Below are 17,223 nucleotides of genomic sequence, written 5' to 3'. Positions count from 1 at the left end.
GTGGGTAGAACTGCACTTGTTGCATAAGCATCTGAAATCTTGTATTTTTTTGGGGTAGGCCACTATTTGCCATAGAGAGGATATGGCTTTACTTGCTTGTGTATTTAAATGCCAGGGAAAATATTGATTTCCATAGGACTTCTGGGCTTTTCTTAAAATAATGAGTTAGTTTAGGTCCTTTTAAAATTCTGCTTCTTCTCATTGGCCTGGACCCTTTTATTTCAGGGATTTTTCCAACTCTGTTGATGCCATCAGCCACATCCGCAGGCTTCTGGAGGTGATGGTCTTAAGAGGGGGAGTTAATTTGAAATCTCTTTGCTGATCTGTGTGTTTGGGCATGGGATAGGTGTTCACATCTCAACTTGAAATGTCCTCTTCAAACATGGTAGAAGAAATGTAGGAAGCAGAGAAGCCTTGGCAAAGGTTGGAGAGAGCACCACATTAGGGAAGAAGTTGGCAGAGGCAGTGAAGTGTTTGAGAGCAGGTGGAGTGTTGTCATGAGCTGCAAAATCAATGTAAATACTTCCAGAATATTACTCTTCCTCTGCTCTTGCCAAACAGAAGGAACAGGAGGCATAAAAACCACTGGCAAATTGTTTTAGCTGCCAGTGAGCATGCTTGCAGTTGGAATTCTCCCTTGCAGCACTAGGCAGCCACTGCTGCAGGAGTGTTGCATTAGTGGTGATAAAATAGACTTTTTTTTTGTTTCTTGCCTGAAGATTTACAGGTGGAAAATCCCATAGTTCTGTGCAGTTCTGTTGGGTCATGTCAACAATAAAAAATAAGAATTTCATTACTGATTGTGCTGTACAGCACAACTTCCCTGTTCTGGGTGGTTCAGCATGGGGCTGTAAAGCAGCTATTTCATGTGTATTAGCATCATGTAACTGGGAACCCAGTCCTCCCAGATGGACAGTTTTGGGATACTGTCGTGTTTATAAATGTGTCTGGCTGGCTGCCGCTAAATTGATGGCTCTAGTGCCTGGTTTAGAAGGGGCTGGCAACCACTAAATGAAAATGGGAAGCCACAAGGCAAGGTGAGTTACTGGATCACGAATGCGTGTGGCATTTGTGCCTCTCTTGACCCCTTATTACCCAGGAAAATGAATGCTGGAATAGAGCATGGAAGATGGAGAGCGTTGGGTTTTAAATTCTGAAATTCCTGTTTGTACTGATCCAAATTCCATTTCCATGGAAACTGGAAGTTTAGTACTCTCACTTGTCAACTTCAGCTTCTGGCTGGCTTTGGGGAGACTAAAATTGTTCACTTGCACTAAACCTTCCAGAGCTCAGAGTCATGTCAGGATATTAGCGCCACATATTTTGTGGAGACTGAGAAATTCTAACTATAATTACTTGATGCAATTATTTTCTGAGAAATGCTTAACTTCAGCTGCTTACAGATGAGAAATCTGAATGTTCAGAGCCTGTGCCATGTAATCTAATAGTGGAATTGTCATGTGCATAATGTCTAAGATCATAGTTTCTAGTGGGGATGGTTTCTTCATTGCTGGAGTGGTTTTGCAGATGCTGAAGAAAGCCTAATTTATTAAATTAGCTGACTGCAGTAGTGCAGGTGTCCTCCCTTGCTGTGCATACACCGTCTGCAACAACAACTTTACCCCTAAAGACATCATCAATCCACACATTCCTGGGGCTCATCATGAAGAGTTTCCGAGTTCTCGTGCTGCCCTTGCCAGCAAAACAGGACTGCCGGGCGAGAACTGCCTGGAGTGTGTGCTGACAGAGGGGCTGTGTCAGGCCTGGGAGGGAAGCAGTGGTAGGCTGAACTTTCTGGGAGAAGCCCTGAAGGAGCTGATGGCTCTTCCTGCCTCTGAGTGGAATGGAATTGGTGAGATTGTGGAGACTCTAAAGAATGTACCACTATGATGTGGAGCTCAGAACAGAAACCTGCAGTCCTTTGGTCAGTCAGTAAGTGTGCGAAGGTAACTTTTCTTCCCTTGAAGCTTCGCTGGTGAAGTGAAACTCTTGGTAATGATTTAGACATACTTTTATCAGTGTTCTGCTTTCACTTAGAGCTGCTTTGGTTTATAATCACTGCAGCTGCTGTTTGAAAGCAAGTATTCTTTATGGATTGGCATTTCTGTGTTTCTGTAGCTTTAATGTGCAAGAACATGCCACAGTAATGGTATATTGAGTATGAGAGGAAGCAGCATTATGTTAGAGACTTATAACCTGAAATTTTTTCACTTCTTCCTTGGTGTAGAATAGTAGTGTAGGGTGCCAGTTCTGCATGTGGCTCCACCAGAAACACTGATGCCAGCTTTCAACAGGTGCATTAAACTTCAAATTCTCTTCTCTGAGTCTTTAAATATTCAGCTGTCAGTCAGGGCAGGTGATCTTCCCCTTAGGTGCTGTATTCCGTGAGTACAACTGGCTGTCCTGGATGTGTTTGAACTAAAACATTGAAGGAGAGAGCTCCTCTTGCTTCTTTTGTGCTGTAATAAGGCAGTTTGAAAGAAGATCATGTCTTTTTGGTGGGTAAATATGGCCACTTTTAAAACAAAATTAAAAAAAAAAAACCCTAATCTTTTAGCTTTGTAAATAAGTTACAGTAAGGTGACATTGTGATTTTGAAAAACGAGTAAGGTGCTTCTGAAACAGTGCCTGAGATCTTGGAATAGATGTCTTCCAAACACTTCAGGAAAAAAAATGTTTACAATTAAGAATTTAGATGTAATTTTGTGCATTTTAATGTTTCTTTTATCTGGCAGAAGCATGAAAAGAGAGGATAATTTGATTTGCACGTACTCTTCTGTCATGAGCTGGAATTTGCTGGAGATCCATCTTCCTGTCTGGATTTCTTGAATTCCCAGTGCTTTTTTAGGTGCAGTATGGTAAGCTTATTTAAGGGGAAGAACATGTAGCATCACTGCTCTGATGGTTTTGTCTGTCTTCAGGTAGAAGGTTCTGAGTGCTTCCTAAAAATGTGGGCAACTCTTCCCTGCTGATGGCTGGAATTTGATTGGAATTTGCCAGTATAAACCAGCAGCTGGGAGAAGGACAGTTGGATTTTTTCTTACAGCGCAGATACAGGGTTATGAGAGAAACAGTCAGAAATCAGCATAATTAAATAATTCTGATGCTACCTGTAAAGCCAAGAAATCTTATTTGTTTGTATTAGAAAATTTGCCTTATGCTTGAAAGGTGTTGCCATAATGATAATTTGGCAAAGGCTTCTGTTCTCTCTTCCAGCAATCAGTAAGTCTAAAAGCTAAAGACAAGTTCTAAAAAGGTACATGTGCAAGGTAATAAATTTTACTTAGGGAGAAAATTCCCAAACTACCTGCAGCTAAATGCAGGAACATCAAGTAATCCCATGGAGCTTCTAATCTTCTTTGAAATGTTACTTGAGGAAGTGCTTTAACATGCAAAAATTCTTTTGTTGTGCTGGTGTTTCTGATCTTGTACATGAATTTAAATACAGAAATATGAAAACCTGAATGAAGCTTCAGCACAGCTTCTCTTCCTGTGTCATGGGTGTTATTTAAAGGATCAACACAGGATATTTGTATGCGCAGCTGGGCAATTATTCAGCTGCTTGTTTCATGCCTGGTGCTCAATTCTCCTAATAATTACTTGACTTCTCACTACTTATGTAGGTCACAGATTTAAAAAAAAAAATTAAAAATCAGTAATAATGGAAAAGACAAGTATTAGTGCATGAAAGCCTTGTGCGAAGGAAGTGTGTCATTACTGACTAGTTCAAAATCCTGTGATATTTCGTTCTTTTCACAAGTGGGAGTTATCTTATCTTGTTCCCATTGAAAATGGTTTTCTGTCCATGCCGTTTAATGCAGTTAGAGCATAACAGATTATGTTTACCAGGGATTTTGTTACCTAGGCTCTGTTCAGTGTATGTAGAAAGCCAAGATGCAGGTAAACAACTTTAGAAATATAGAAAGGCTGAACTCTTATCCACCTTCATGTAATACGTGTGGATAATAGACATAAAAATAATCACATATAAACAAATAAATACCAAAGTCTGTTTTCTGGTGGTAATAGTCCATTGTCGATAGCTGCAAGAAGCTCCTTGTCCCACCCAGAATCTTAGAGCTGAGATTCTTATTCATATCATTCTTAGATGCAGTTTGCTCACCAATAGTCACTCTCCTTCCATTATACTCCTTATTTTTAGAAGGCTCAAGTAGTTATGTTGTAATTGAATTACTGTAAAGAGTGTTCTGATCCATTATCTAGCACGCACTCAGTCCTGGTCAAGTGGCTTTTAATGGCATTAAAAAATAACCTCATTAGTACTCAGAATATATGTGTTTTCCCCAGAATCATTGTTTAAGGATGGAAAAAACCAGCAGCATGTCATACTCTTGTGTTGTAACACAGCCGAGGAAAAGGGAAGCACTCAGGATGCTCTGGGTCAGACATTTGACCATTCTATCCATAAAACAGGTATGGGCTTGTACTTGAGTATAACTGATTTTACTTTGTGTAAGGGTTTCATGTATTGTGCTGTGAGCAGCAGACAAAACCACCTCTCTCATGCCTCTCAAACCCATGGGGATGTTGGTAGGGGCAGATCTGCAGTTAGATTTGCTTCCAGAAGAAGGTGGTGACTTATAATTCTTGACTTGGAGGAGATGAAGAGCTCCCCTTGCTGATGACAGCAACACCTTGTGTTAAAAAATTGGTTTTACCTTGTGACTTAGCTCTAAATCTTACATTTCTAGGGTTTATGTAGACCACAAGTCATGCTATAAAAATAGTTTTTGGCCTTTCAACTAATATGCATAGGAAGTGAATTCTGAAGTCCTTAGAATAGTAATTATGGTTGGTTTATGGGCATATGTCTTAAACTGATGGTTTTCCCCTGCACCCCTTTATACAGTGTCTCGGGGTTTTCCCTCTGGTTGAGATTGTCCTGGGGTGTGTTAAAAAAGTCTCTTTTCCTCAACCCAGCTGTCCAAGAAGAAATCAGAAGTCTTCAGCTGTCGTTCTCAAGGCTGTTTATTATTTCTTATCTAAAACATTTTCTGTCTGGCCTGCCAAGGTCTGTTCTGCAGGTCAGTCTGAGGCACAAACCCCGCCCACGGGGCCGGTGTTGTCTTTTGTACTACAAACTATGTATTCGATATTTACAGTTATTTTCCAATACCTATCACCTATGTTAGACAGTGACTTTCTACTTTAAACCAATCCCAAAATGCTAGCATCACCAAGAAGATGGAGGCTAGGAAGAAGAAGGAAGAAGGACAGGACAACGCCCAGATTCCTCTATCTTGTCCCTAGACCCCCAAAGTAAAATTCTTCAAAATTCCACCTTTCACCCTGTGACAACTACTGTTATGCTACTTAAACTTTTGTGACTTGTAATTCTTTATATAAGGTTGGTAATTTGCTCCATGGGTTAAGATTGAATTCCCTGGTGTCTTTGTCTTCCTGCCAGGATCTCCAACCCCCTTGCTGGGGCTTTGAGCCATCCAGGGCATTCAAAGGGATGTCCTGGGTTCCAACAACAGTGTACACTGTGCATAGTTCCAGATTAATTTTAGGCAGTGTGTATTTAATTAATGTGGCTGGCTGAACAGAATCAGCCTCTGTGCTCCAAATGATAATTCCTTTTGGTGTCTAAACAGCTATTTGAGATATTGTGTCTTGCTTTGATTTTAACGTGAACCATTCTTAGAGCTTAACAGTGGTGTCGAGCCATTGCTTAGTCTCTTGTTTTCCTTCATGTGGTGTGTAAAAATGGGATTTTCCCTTCTGTTACTGCATTGTAACTTGCCTTTTGGGGTGCTTGGTATCTGCTTTCACATGGTGCAGCAGTGCTGGTTCTGTACTTGGCTATGCATCGGTTGTAGCACTGAGCTGGATTGCATGTGGGTTATTTCTTCATGCTGCAAATAGAGATGAAAGATTTGATCTTCCCCTTCCTACAGCAATAACAGATAAAATATTCTGAATGATGATGAACAGATTTTAGGAAGAGATTGTTCCCTGTGAGGGTGCTGAGGCCCTGGCACAGGTTGCCCAGAGAAGCTGTGGCTGCCCCATCCCTGGAAGTGTCCAAGGCTGGGTTGGACAGGGCTTGGAGCAGCCTGAGATCATGGAATAGGTTGGAATTAGATGATTTTTGGGGTCCTTTCCAATCGAAACCACTGTAATTACTTGATGCAGTGTACCACAGGCACTCCACTAATTTTTTTTCAGGTTTTCAGGTTGGTTTTGGGTGAGGCTTTTTGTAGCTGTGCATTATTGCTGTGACTTTAGAGCACCACCTGTTCTGCTTTATACTTATGAGGAACTTTCTGAATTTTCCATTTAGTCTAATTTTTGCTTCTTTTTGGATTAAAAAATGTGCAAGAGAGGTTTATTTTCCAAATACACAACTTTGTTTTGATGAATGAACTTCCAGTTCAAAATGGTGAGACGAAAGCAATTATTTGTGTGGGGAAATCATGGTCTGGGTGTGTTTTACCCTTCAGATTTCCCTGTGGGGTTTCCATCTACATCTCAGACTTCATCTGTGGCAAATCTGCTGCTGTGGGCAAGGGCTTTTCTAGGACATAGGGTGCTACAATATTAAATATTATTACATTAAAATTATATTTTAATAATTTAATAAAATAATATTTATATTTTAATGCAATAATATCCAATGTATGAGGCACTCTTATGGTCAAGTGACAGGAGTCTTGCCTGTACTGCATTAGTCAAGTAACGTAAACTAATTTCACCTAATGTTGGGTAGGGAGCAAGCTTGAAATGGAATGACTTTTAAGTTGGATTGCTACCAGCTTGCTACACTGGCAGAAATGAAATTATTTGTCTGTTAATTGCAAACTGTCAAGAAAATGCTGATTTTGATTTTAATGTTTCCAAAACTTATTTATTAAGAATTGCATAACAGCATACTGGGATGTTAACATTGCAGCTTTGGTGGCTTCAATCTAAAAACTGATTTTTAATTTTTTTTTAAATTGTGTTTCTAAGAATGAGGCATAAAGAATATGGGGTTTGTGTTGTATGGTGGGTTTTTTTTATTGTGAACATGCTAGTTAGGTGAAATGTCTTACCTGTATACACTCTTTTATTATAATGTGTTCTTTTGGAGGTGACTGAACCAATGTTTCTTGTTCTATCTTGTATCCATCTTAAAAATATTTTGTATAGCAAAGAAATATTCCATGATGATGCCAGGTCACTTTTAGTAAAATCTAGTAATTGTTCTCATATGGGGTATTGTGTCCTATGCAAAGCATGTGCTTTTCTACACCAAATGAATCTCAAGGGCAAGAAGGACAAAAATGACTAGAATCAATAGTAGAGAAATACAATTGCTATTTTTCAAATAATAATAAAAAAATAATGTCCTAAATGTAACTGAGAAAAAATGAACAACAAGAGTGTCTGGTTGTATTAATGTTGGTGGAGTTTGATAATTTTGTTCCTCAGCTACACATCAAATATAGATAACTCTTGTTGCTCCTAATCCCCATCACTGTTGGATATGGCTTTAAAAAATTTAGCTTCCTCCTCTGAAGATCTGGGCTGATTAAACTTTCATTCATCTCCTGAAACAAAAAAAGTAGTGTTTCACTCTGCTCTTGCCTTCTGCAGAGAAGGTACCACGAGCATCGGTGCATCCAGTACCTGGCAATGTGGCACTCCTGGGCTGTTTTGCTGAATATCTGGATTTCCAAAGCCTTTCTCCATCACTGGCAAAGTTATTCCAGGTTCTATAATGCTTTTTTGTCCTGCTGAACTCCTGCTCTGGCCATTAGTGGTGAATGAATGCCTGAAGAACAGTTTCTACCACCAGCACACTGGGGTGTGGAGTTCTTAATCCCTTAAGCAGCATGTCCTCATGCTGTGTCAAATCTTTTTAAGGTTTGGTTCCTGGTGTGGCTGTGTTTCATATTTGGGGTTTTTTTGTGTGTGGGTCAGCTGTTAGATTTTTCTGTCAGTTCTAGCAGGCTGTTACTTACGGTCAGGGAAGGCTTTTCCTGAAAATGCTGATAGGAGGCTGAGATAAGCAGTGAGTGAGTCACGGTTGATTCCTGTGTAGCACAGTGGTGGAAGTCTTGTGTTGCTGTGCTTCATGTTGGTTTTTCCCCTTGTTTCTGGGTGCCTCCTGTGGATGTTGGAAAAATCTAAAACCTGATGGAATGCTTTGCCAACCACACTTGTAATCCTTTTGCCAGAATTACTAACTTTCCTGTGATATTCGTGTACATACAGAATTATATTAAAACTGCTTACCTGGTGTCTACATCTCTTCTTTTCCTTGGTGCCTCGCAGACCTGGACTAGCACAAAGAACAAGGAGCTACAGTGATCCTGAAGGAAATTTGGCAAAGGAAAGTAGTACTAACCCAAAACTGGTCGATTTTGGGAGCAAAAAAGATCTTTTTGGTGACAAGTTAAGTGCTTCTGCCTGGCACTGTCACCCCCTTGCTCTGTGTTTTCTTTAGCACAGAGCATCCATGTGGCAAGTTAAGGTTAGGCCCTCATAATGAATCTGTAGAATAATGCTGTTTTGTTTATAGAACTCCAGAAGTTACCTAAGCAGTAGTTTCAGTTGGAAACTGTGATATTAGAAATACGGAAGAGAAGTCTCAACACAGGAAGTTGGTGCTGTGGCAGAGAACTAGTTTGCAGTATAGGATGATTTAGCTGTAATCCATCGGGTGAAAAAGGAATTATTTTTTGAACTTCTGTCAGCAAACAGGATTCTCAGTCACTTCGGCTGAGTTTAATATTGTGTGCAACTGGTGTATTATGTTATAAAGAGTGCTGTAGGTTGATACTTTTTTATGAAGCTGAATAAAATTTTCAGTGCTATGGATGTGTCTCTTCCAGCTGAAGAGATTGCATTAACTCAGATGTTGTCCAGTGATTACAAACAGCAGTGTCTAGTAAAAATGTTTGAATGTGGCTTTTAACTCAAAAAATTAAGATGTCGGTAATGTACTGAGAAGTGGCCCATTTTCTCACTATGAAGCGGGATTTTCACTTAGTGTTTGGCTGATCTTGGAAACTATGTAAACGTCCTTTAAAGCTTTTGATCGTTTTAATGCATAACTATGCTAAGTCAACTGAGTTAGTGTGTCCTTAACATAACACTTAAGGATTATTATTAATAACTGAGTGTTCTTTGTGGTTTTTTTTCCACAAAGCATTAGCTTAAACAGTAAGCTGTGCAGATTGCACTTGATGGTGCAACAAGAAAGCACACAATAGAAGGAATACAAATGCAGACCTTCTGGTGATATTTGTTTCTGCCCAGTGGAATTTTAGATGCCTATATTGCATTTCCGTAAGGACATATTTGCCTGCTTAAGGGCATCATTGAGGCACATTGAGGTAATTACTGGTTGGTACTGATTTCTTTGGAGGTGGGGTTGTCTTGTGTCCTTGTTGGAATTAGCAAAGGGATGAACGAGACAAGCAAATTCCCGGTCTGTATGTGTCTTGAGTAAATACAGAAAACTTAGTGAGGATTTTCTTGTTCAGCTCCCAGTTATCCTGTCATGGGCTAAGTATTCCCCAGATCTGAGCTTTTTGTTCGCGTGGTTTCATCACTTGGTATCTTCTGAGCCTTTCACTAAGTAGTATGAAACATAAAGGATTTTTCCTGAAATAATTTTCAGAGAGCTAGTGCTTTCCTGCGGGTTTGCAATGGTGTTTGGTCACTATGCAAGTCTTGTGCTCTGGTTGTTTGTGTCTCAGCTGCAGCTCTCTCTTGGTGTTGTGTACCCACCTGCTGTTTGGGTGTAGTAGCAAGAGAGTATTTTTAAATAAGTCGGCATTAGACTTTTATAGAAACAAGTTGTGCATCTCTTAGCCTCCAAAAGCATTTTAACATTGTTAGTCTGTCATTTTCATAGAAGGTTAAAACATTCTGTTCAGCCTCTTTGTTACATTTGCAGTTTCAAAAGCTTATTAATTGATTGTATTCATTTCGGGCAATTTTTACACTTTGCTATTGACTGTTTTCTAAATTTCGTCTGTAGGTGGATTCCATTTGCCCCCAGGGAAGAAACTAGCCTAACTGAGGCTTTAATTAGCTGTTTCTTGGTTTTCATAGAAATTCTGGAAATTGAAAGTATGAGAGCTCATCAGAATAGGTGTAATTTGGATGGCATCTGAGTCAGTGTTAACTAAAATACTCTCCAGATTCCAGCACAGGAAGGAGAGGGAGCTGCTGGAGAGAGTGCAGAGGAGAGGCACTAAGGGGATCAGAGGGATGGAGCAGCTCTGCTGGGAGGAAAGGCTGAGGGAATTGGGATTGTTCAGCCTGGAGAAGAGAAGGTTTTGGGGTGATCTCATTGTGCCCTTCCAGTGCCTGAAGTTAGCCCAGAGGAAAGATGGAGAGAGACTCTTGACAAGGGCCTGGAGTGACGGGACAAGGAGCAATGGCTTCACACTGACAGAGTGGGTTTAGATTGGATATGAGGAAGAAATCGCTCCCTGTGAGGGTGTTGAGGCCTTGGCACAAGGTGCCCAGAGAAGCTGTGGCTGCCCCTGGATCCCTGGCAGTGTCCAAAGGCAGGCTGGATGGGGCTCTGAGCAAGCTGGGATAGTGAAAGGTGTCCCTGCCCATGGCAGGGGGCTGGGATGGGATGATCTTTAGAATCCTTTCCATTCCAGGCCCTTCTGTGATACTGTGAATGAGATTTGTAATGCCGTTAACAAAATGTTTGCAGTTCTGCAAACAACTATGTTTGGGAAGGAGGAGAACTTATAAAATTGTGTCTAGATGTGATTGAAAGAAGAGCTTTGATAAAAACACACAGAAAAAAAATGGCAAAATCATCAAAAGAACCAGACTTAGTGTTGTGTATCAGTAGACCAGGACAGCCTATGTTTTGGCCACTTGGCTTCAGGTCTGCCTTGACTGAGCAGGACTCTGAAAGGTATCAGTACATCTTTACAACATATTGGTCTTGTGTGTTTGCAGCTCTCTGGCTTTGAACTGCAGTTGGACCTCCCACGTGTTGTTACAGTGCATGGAACCTTTTCAAAGGGAATTTGGGGGATTTGCTGGCCACTGCTCTAAATCAGGAGAGAGACAGTTCCACAGAAGTCTGAAAACAGCATAACAGGCACAGCGGGCTTTATTGCTGCTTTCCTTTATCTTGATTATTATCCTGTTTTTTCTGCTAATGGCAGCAGGACCTCAATCCTGCTTTTGAACTCTGAAGAAATCTTTCCATTTTGTCTGGCTTATGTTGAGCAGTTAATTTTAGGTAATGAGTCTGACAGTCCCCTACCAACACCAAGCAAACAAAAAGTAAGTAGCTGATTGTTAAACTGTAAGGAAGGGTCTTTGCCTTGGTCTGACTCTGGAGTCAGTGTGAGGACTTTATTAGTCAGGAAAGTTCAAAAAAGAAAGTATTCCCTGCTTTGATGATCTTGTGAAGAAAAAGCTTTGTGTATATGAAGATTTTTCTCTCATTTCACTGTTCCAGTGCTTGGAGAGTCTGGTTATCTAGAATCACAGACTGGTTTAGGTTGGAAGGGAGCTTAAAGATCATCTTGTCCTAAACCCCTTCCACAGGCAGGGATGCCATTAAGCTTTATACATTTATTTTCACTTTGCTATACAAGGTATTTTTTTTTACCAGCCCATTATCTTCTTTGTTGTTAAAAACCTTTTTGTGGTTGCTTTCCTTGTTTTATTTGAGCTAGTAGACTTGAGCAGTCATCTAAAAAGTAGCTTTCCCTTGTCTCCCATTCCGTGCTTTGCATGTCTCCCCCAAAAGAACACCTTTTTCAGAGCATTCAGGTACTGACTGTTAGGGGTCATGTTTGTATAAGAAAACTTGGTTTGAATGTTTACATTAAAATTAATTATTTACATTTAGCAACTCCATTCTTAAGATGTGAGGAGGTGGATTTAACAGTGACAGCACCAGTCTTTGCCATAAGCTGAACAGTAGAACTGGACAGTGAAGTGTTGCTTTCTCCTTGATTATTAGTGACCTTTGAAGTGTTTAGTTGTGTTGCCAATGTCAAAAGTTTGTTTTGTAGTAGATGAAGCAAGAACTTGTTATGTACCTTTATACTATCAAATAAATGAATGAGTTTCAAAGACTTTAATAGCATGAATTGCATTTCCTGGTAGCTGATGATGAGTTGGCCCTTGTCTCTCCCAGGTCCTAATTAACTACCAGTAAGTGTCCAACTTGAGATTGTAATTAGTTTTGAAACTGCTGTGCCTTGATCACTTTCTGCAGGGTTTCTCCTAAGTTAAAGTCTCAAGAGAGAGAAATGCTGTGGCTTTACTTCCTACAGTTTGGGAAGGAGGCAGTGGCTTGCAATAGAGAAATTAACTTTTCTCTCTCTCACATTTGCCTTACACTTGCAGCTGTGCAAGGTCCAAATGTACCTGGAATTGGTTGCACAAAGGGTTGGTTAAATTTCCTCGGACAGAGTGTAGTAAATCCAGCAAAAATCAGCTCCGTGTTTGTCTTCCATTGACTCACAGGTAATTGCAAGGAAAGAAAAAGGAACTTTGGCATCTCTTGACTACCTAATGAAGTGAGAGATTAAAGCTCCACATGAAAAGAAATCTGTGGTTATATAATAGCAGTAGCTGCTGTATGATGTATGATTTCTTTGGTTATACCTAAGAAATGGGGTATTATAATCCTGACAATATTTCCTCACGCACTCTGAGAGGGGAACACGATGGCACAGGACGGGGACATTGGATGAAGGACTGATGGAGGGTACTCATCTTCCCCAAGGACAAATGCTTGTGGAGCAAGCTGGAAATCTGCAAGCTTTCAGGCCTGGCTTTGCTCTCTGCAGGTGCCATCTGTAACTGTTTTTTACAGCCATGAAACAAGTAACAGCTGCGCATTTTACCTCTTATTAGCTACTGTGTGCTTTTGGTTAAAGACATTTGAAGTTCATTAGATGGAAGCTATTTGCAGACGCAAGTTACCTGAAAGAACTTATTGCTTAACAAACTTACAGTATTATTCTTACACTGAAATTGAGTTACTTTGAGGGTGTTTCAACATAAACAAGAAAACTACATGTTGTCCATTTTCCTATATTTCACATACATTAATGGACTTGTTTTCAAGACATCTCATAGACCTCTTAATGTGTTGATGAGATATATTCTCTTTGGCCCTTGAGCACTTTGCCTTGTGTACCAGGAGATGGGCTTTTGATGGCTCTCATGAGTGAAAATTGTTTGCTTTGGTGATGTCCTTTCCTTGTGGATGTGCACTGGCATGGCCAGGGAGGAATTCACAGGCTCCTTTTATCCTCTCAGCAGTGTAGTTTCATTGGCTCATGCATATTGCTGGACTCTTTGTGAGCTTCTGGCTCTTACAAATATGGATCTGATTACTGACCCAGTTCACTCAGAACTGAGGGGCACCACGTGGCCCAGACAGAAATGGAGCAGGCAGGGAGAATGGTATAGTTCAGAATTCTGCTTTCAAGTGTCAGTGAAGCTGTGTGCTATGGAAACAGGGAAAAGATGAGTTTGTGGAATCAGATGGAAGGCTGCAGCAGTGCACTGCCTGCAAGGTGGCAGTCACAAAAGAGAGCACTGCAGGCCATTGGAACAGGGGCTGGATTTCTCTTGTCACATGCCAGGTTTTGCTGCTGCTGAGAGTACTGTCTTAAATGCTTTGCTTTGTCCTGTGCAATTCTAAGAAGTCTGGAATTGGGGTTATTAGCAGTGGCTTATGACTCCTTGCCAAGAAAAGGGTAATTGAAGTTAACCTTTAGACCCTCTGGAAAATCACTGGTTTGGGTGAGAGCTGTCTTGTATTGAAAGGGTTATTTGGAAATGCAGAATGATGTTGAATGTTCTGCTGATGTTGCAGACGAAACTGACCTGACACTGGATATTTTTGCTGGCTTGGGTTAATCTTAAATGGAATTTACAAATAGTCACTGTTTAATCCTGATATCTTAATTATTTTATGCTCCTGATGTGGGTTCTGCAGACTAACCTACCTTGGTGCTCATACAAAACCAGGCTAAATCATCACACAAAGGGATGCTGTGTAAACAACCCAGAGAAGCGGAAAAGAAGAGCTTGTACTTGCAAAGATAGCAGCAGTCTTTCATTATTTTCAAAAATAGAACAGGCTCTCAAGAATTGCCTATAAATTAATATGATGTGGAAATGGAAATTTTCTGGCAGTGTCTAGAAAGTGGAGCATTGTTTACTCAAGAATTGTGGTATTGACTGTGAGCAAACTGGAGGGGCTGACTGTACTGCAGATACAGGCTGCGTGGTGAGCCACTGCTTTGCCACCAGTGCAGTCGTTCTGCAGGCAGGGACACCTGCTCAGTGGTAAAGGGACCATAAACTCTTTCAATAGCTTGGGTTGTAAGGGACTTTAAAGCCCATCCCGTTCCAATCCCCCTGCCATGGGGGATTCCACTATCCGGTTTCTCAGAGCCTTATCCAGGCTGGCCTTGGATACTTCCAGGTATGGGACAGCCACAGCTCCTCTGGAAAGGGAGATTTGGGTTTGTTTTTCATTAGTTCTACATAGTTTTAACTACACAAATGGAAATAAACCAGAATCTTATAACTTTTTTTTTGGTTTTTTTTTTTTACTTACTGTCAAATATCCTCAGAGAAAGAAACGAAAACAAATGCCACGTCATTATACTTCTATTTCTGTGTGCTACCCCTTCTATGTTGCCTAAATACCTGGATGACTTTCCCAACTGTACTTTTTCAGAAATGTGCATGATAATGAAATACATGTTTTAACTTGAATCATTCCTTTAAAGTGCTTTCTTGTAGTTCTAACCACTAGGATTAATAACAAGAGCTAACCTCCAACCCAAACAGGTCAGTAGGTATGTGAATACCCAGGCCTAATCCTGATTTCTGCTAAGTGCTGCTTGACTGTGTTACTCAGTCTCTTGTTCTTTGTCTTTAAATATGCTTCCTCATACATGCTTTTCTGAGAACCAGTGCAAAATACTTAGTCATAGGTAGGTATGGCAAGAGTTAGCTGTGTTTGAAGAATTAGTAGTCAAGTGTGAAATTGTGCAGGTATGGCAGGGATGTAAAGTGAGGGAGATGCTGTCTTTAAATCGAAGGGCAGACTTGGGTTTGACTGTGGGTGAAAAAGAAGTTTTCAACAAAAAAGCGAGTTACTGCCGTGACTTTCTCTGTTGTTCTGTTGAATAATTACCTTGTGAAGTAAGCCTGGCTGTGTGGAACCACAGTGGTGTGGCCAGGGCAGTGTTTTGGGAGGGAATCCTCTGATCAGCAGCTTGTTGGAACCATCCTGCTTTCAGGGTTGCTGAAGGAAGCAGAGGAAAGCATTCCTCCCGTCAGTGAGTGTGACACCTCAGTGCCTCCTCTGTTGAAAAAAACAAAGTGGTTTTGCTGACAAGAAGAGAAGCTCCTGGTTTCTGTGCAATTCACCTGGTGTTTTCCAGGCACAGCTGCAAGGATGAGGGAATAGAGTTGGACATGCAGGTGAGTCTGTGGGTGAGGTGTGATGGTTCTCTGTTGTATCAGCACCTCCTTTTCATCCTGGAGTAATGGTTCCATGGGCTTTAATCACCAGGGTTGCAAAATAAAGCATTCATTTGGAGGAAGAGAAAGCAGTGTGCTCTACCTGTGGGTATTCTGCTCTGATGTCCTCTGAGATCTTGTGCCAGGGCTCTCCTGGCTGTGTTGTTTAAACAAAGAGAAAATAAATCACTTCAAGTGTTTTTCTTCTCTTTTCTCAACAACTCTAACTCTAAAGGCTTAGAAATGTATTAAATGAATTCCTGTTCCTTGAAAGCAGGTGCCCTTCACTTGCGAGGAGACAAATGACACTCAGAACTCTGGAGATCTCAGTCAAGACTTTTCTTTTACATCAAGCTGCTTTATAATTTTAATTTCACTCTTCTTGGTTTTCGTGTCAACATGTTTTTTTTTTGGTAGCCCTTGCTTTTCAACACCACAGTAGAGCTTAAAGAACCAGAATGCAGTGTTGTGGGCAAATAAGGAGTAGTTTAGGGCTGAATTTGAACATAAGCAGTTTTTTTCTCTTCCTGAAAAGAGCTAAATAGCAGTAACAAGGAAGCACCTTCTTTTCTGGGATGTAAATGGTGTTGCTCCTGCTAAAACAGAATATGGGACTTAATGGTGCAGTGAAGTCTGGGCTGGACAAATCCTTTCTCAATTCTATTTGAGGTGTTAGGTTGCTCAGGGAAGAGAGGCAATATATTTTTTGGATCTTATTGTGACTGGCCACTTTCGACAGTCAAGTGAGGACATGAACAAGTGGCTTCAGTCAGTGAAGACATGAAGAGCTTCATGCTCTTTATCTCTCCATATAATGTATCTTGCTTCCAGTTTGGATCAGTTTTGTCCCCGTAGGTAAGAGCAGTAGCCAGAGCAGGGTGATAGAGATCCTGTTAATTTGGGAGCACATGCTCTTTATCAATAGGGTCAGAAAGGGCAGAAGAGTGAGCTGGCAGGAGGGAGAGCTGCCTTTTCCTCCCCACTGGTGTGCCCCTAAGTTTTCTTGTCAGCATTACCTGTATTCCGTTTTCACACCTGATGCAAAGACACAGTCTTGCACCTGCAGAGCTTCATACAACAGGCTTGTAAATGAGACTCCAAGACAGGATGCTGCCTGCACTGACTGACTTGTGACAGGCAAGTTCTTCCCTTGCTAGAAGCCAAACACCAATCCCAGGTTTATTTTTACATAGGTTATTATATAGCTGCTGAAGGATGACTTCTGATTAGCAGTGATGAGAAGATAATTGGGACCATCTGCCCCAGATGTGGTAAAAGGCTTCCCTAGCTGGCAGCACCTGATCCTCCTTACCACCTTGTCCAAAACAAACACACCTTTCATCACTACCTCAAGGCATCCACAAATCCATCTGTACTTTCGATATGATGTATCTTTCTAGGCTGTGGCCTCAAGGCTTATAATTTATAGTGGTGTAGGCTCCAAGTGATATCTGCAGTCTTTCAGAGTTGTCATTGCCCTGATAGGAACAGAAGCTAACATCTTGTATCTCCCATTACCCACAAGAACTGACTGAAATGTTCTGACCTTGTTAACGTTAGATGTGTCTCCTTGAAGATAATGACTCAAACTTTCTAAGCTCTGTATTTTTTTTTCTTCTTTGTGGCTAATTGTTACTTAATTCAATGAAGACAGAAAGGGATGTAATTTCAAAGGTTTCCTGCATTTAATCAAGAATGCTGCTTTCCTGTATTTAAAAAAAA

The 17,223-nt window shown here is 40.8% G+C and overlaps 1 protein-coding gene across 3 annotated transcripts in view; it reads left to right on the top strand.

Moving 5' to 3' along the window:
• RASSF8 (Ras association domain family member 8) overlaps positions 1-17,223 on the top strand; it is a 70,195-nt gene that overhangs the window by 16,472 nt on the left and 36,500 nt on the right. The window contains exon 1 of one of the 3 annotated variants that reach the window (XM_041398702.1): positions 15,434-15,462. The exons of the other annotated variants lie outside the window; for them this stretch is intronic. The gene's annotated coding sequence lies outside the window, so the exon portion shown is untranslated. Of the gene's footprint in view, positions 1-15,433; positions 15,463-17,223 lie in introns of those variants that run through there. 3 annotated transcript variants of the gene reach the window in all.

This window comes from Onychostruthus taczanowskii, unplaced genomic scaffold (genome assembly GCF_017590055.1).
Source record: "Onychostruthus taczanowskii isolate IOZ18803 unplaced genomic scaffold, ASM1759005v1 scaffold15, whole genome shotgun sequence".
NCBI classification, from domain to species: domain Eukaryota; kingdom Metazoa; phylum Chordata; class Aves; order Passeriformes; family Passeridae; genus Onychostruthus; species Onychostruthus taczanowskii.
The sequence above is the reverse complement of the archived record's forward strand: the minus strand, read 5'-3'. Positions and strand labels throughout refer to the sequence as shown.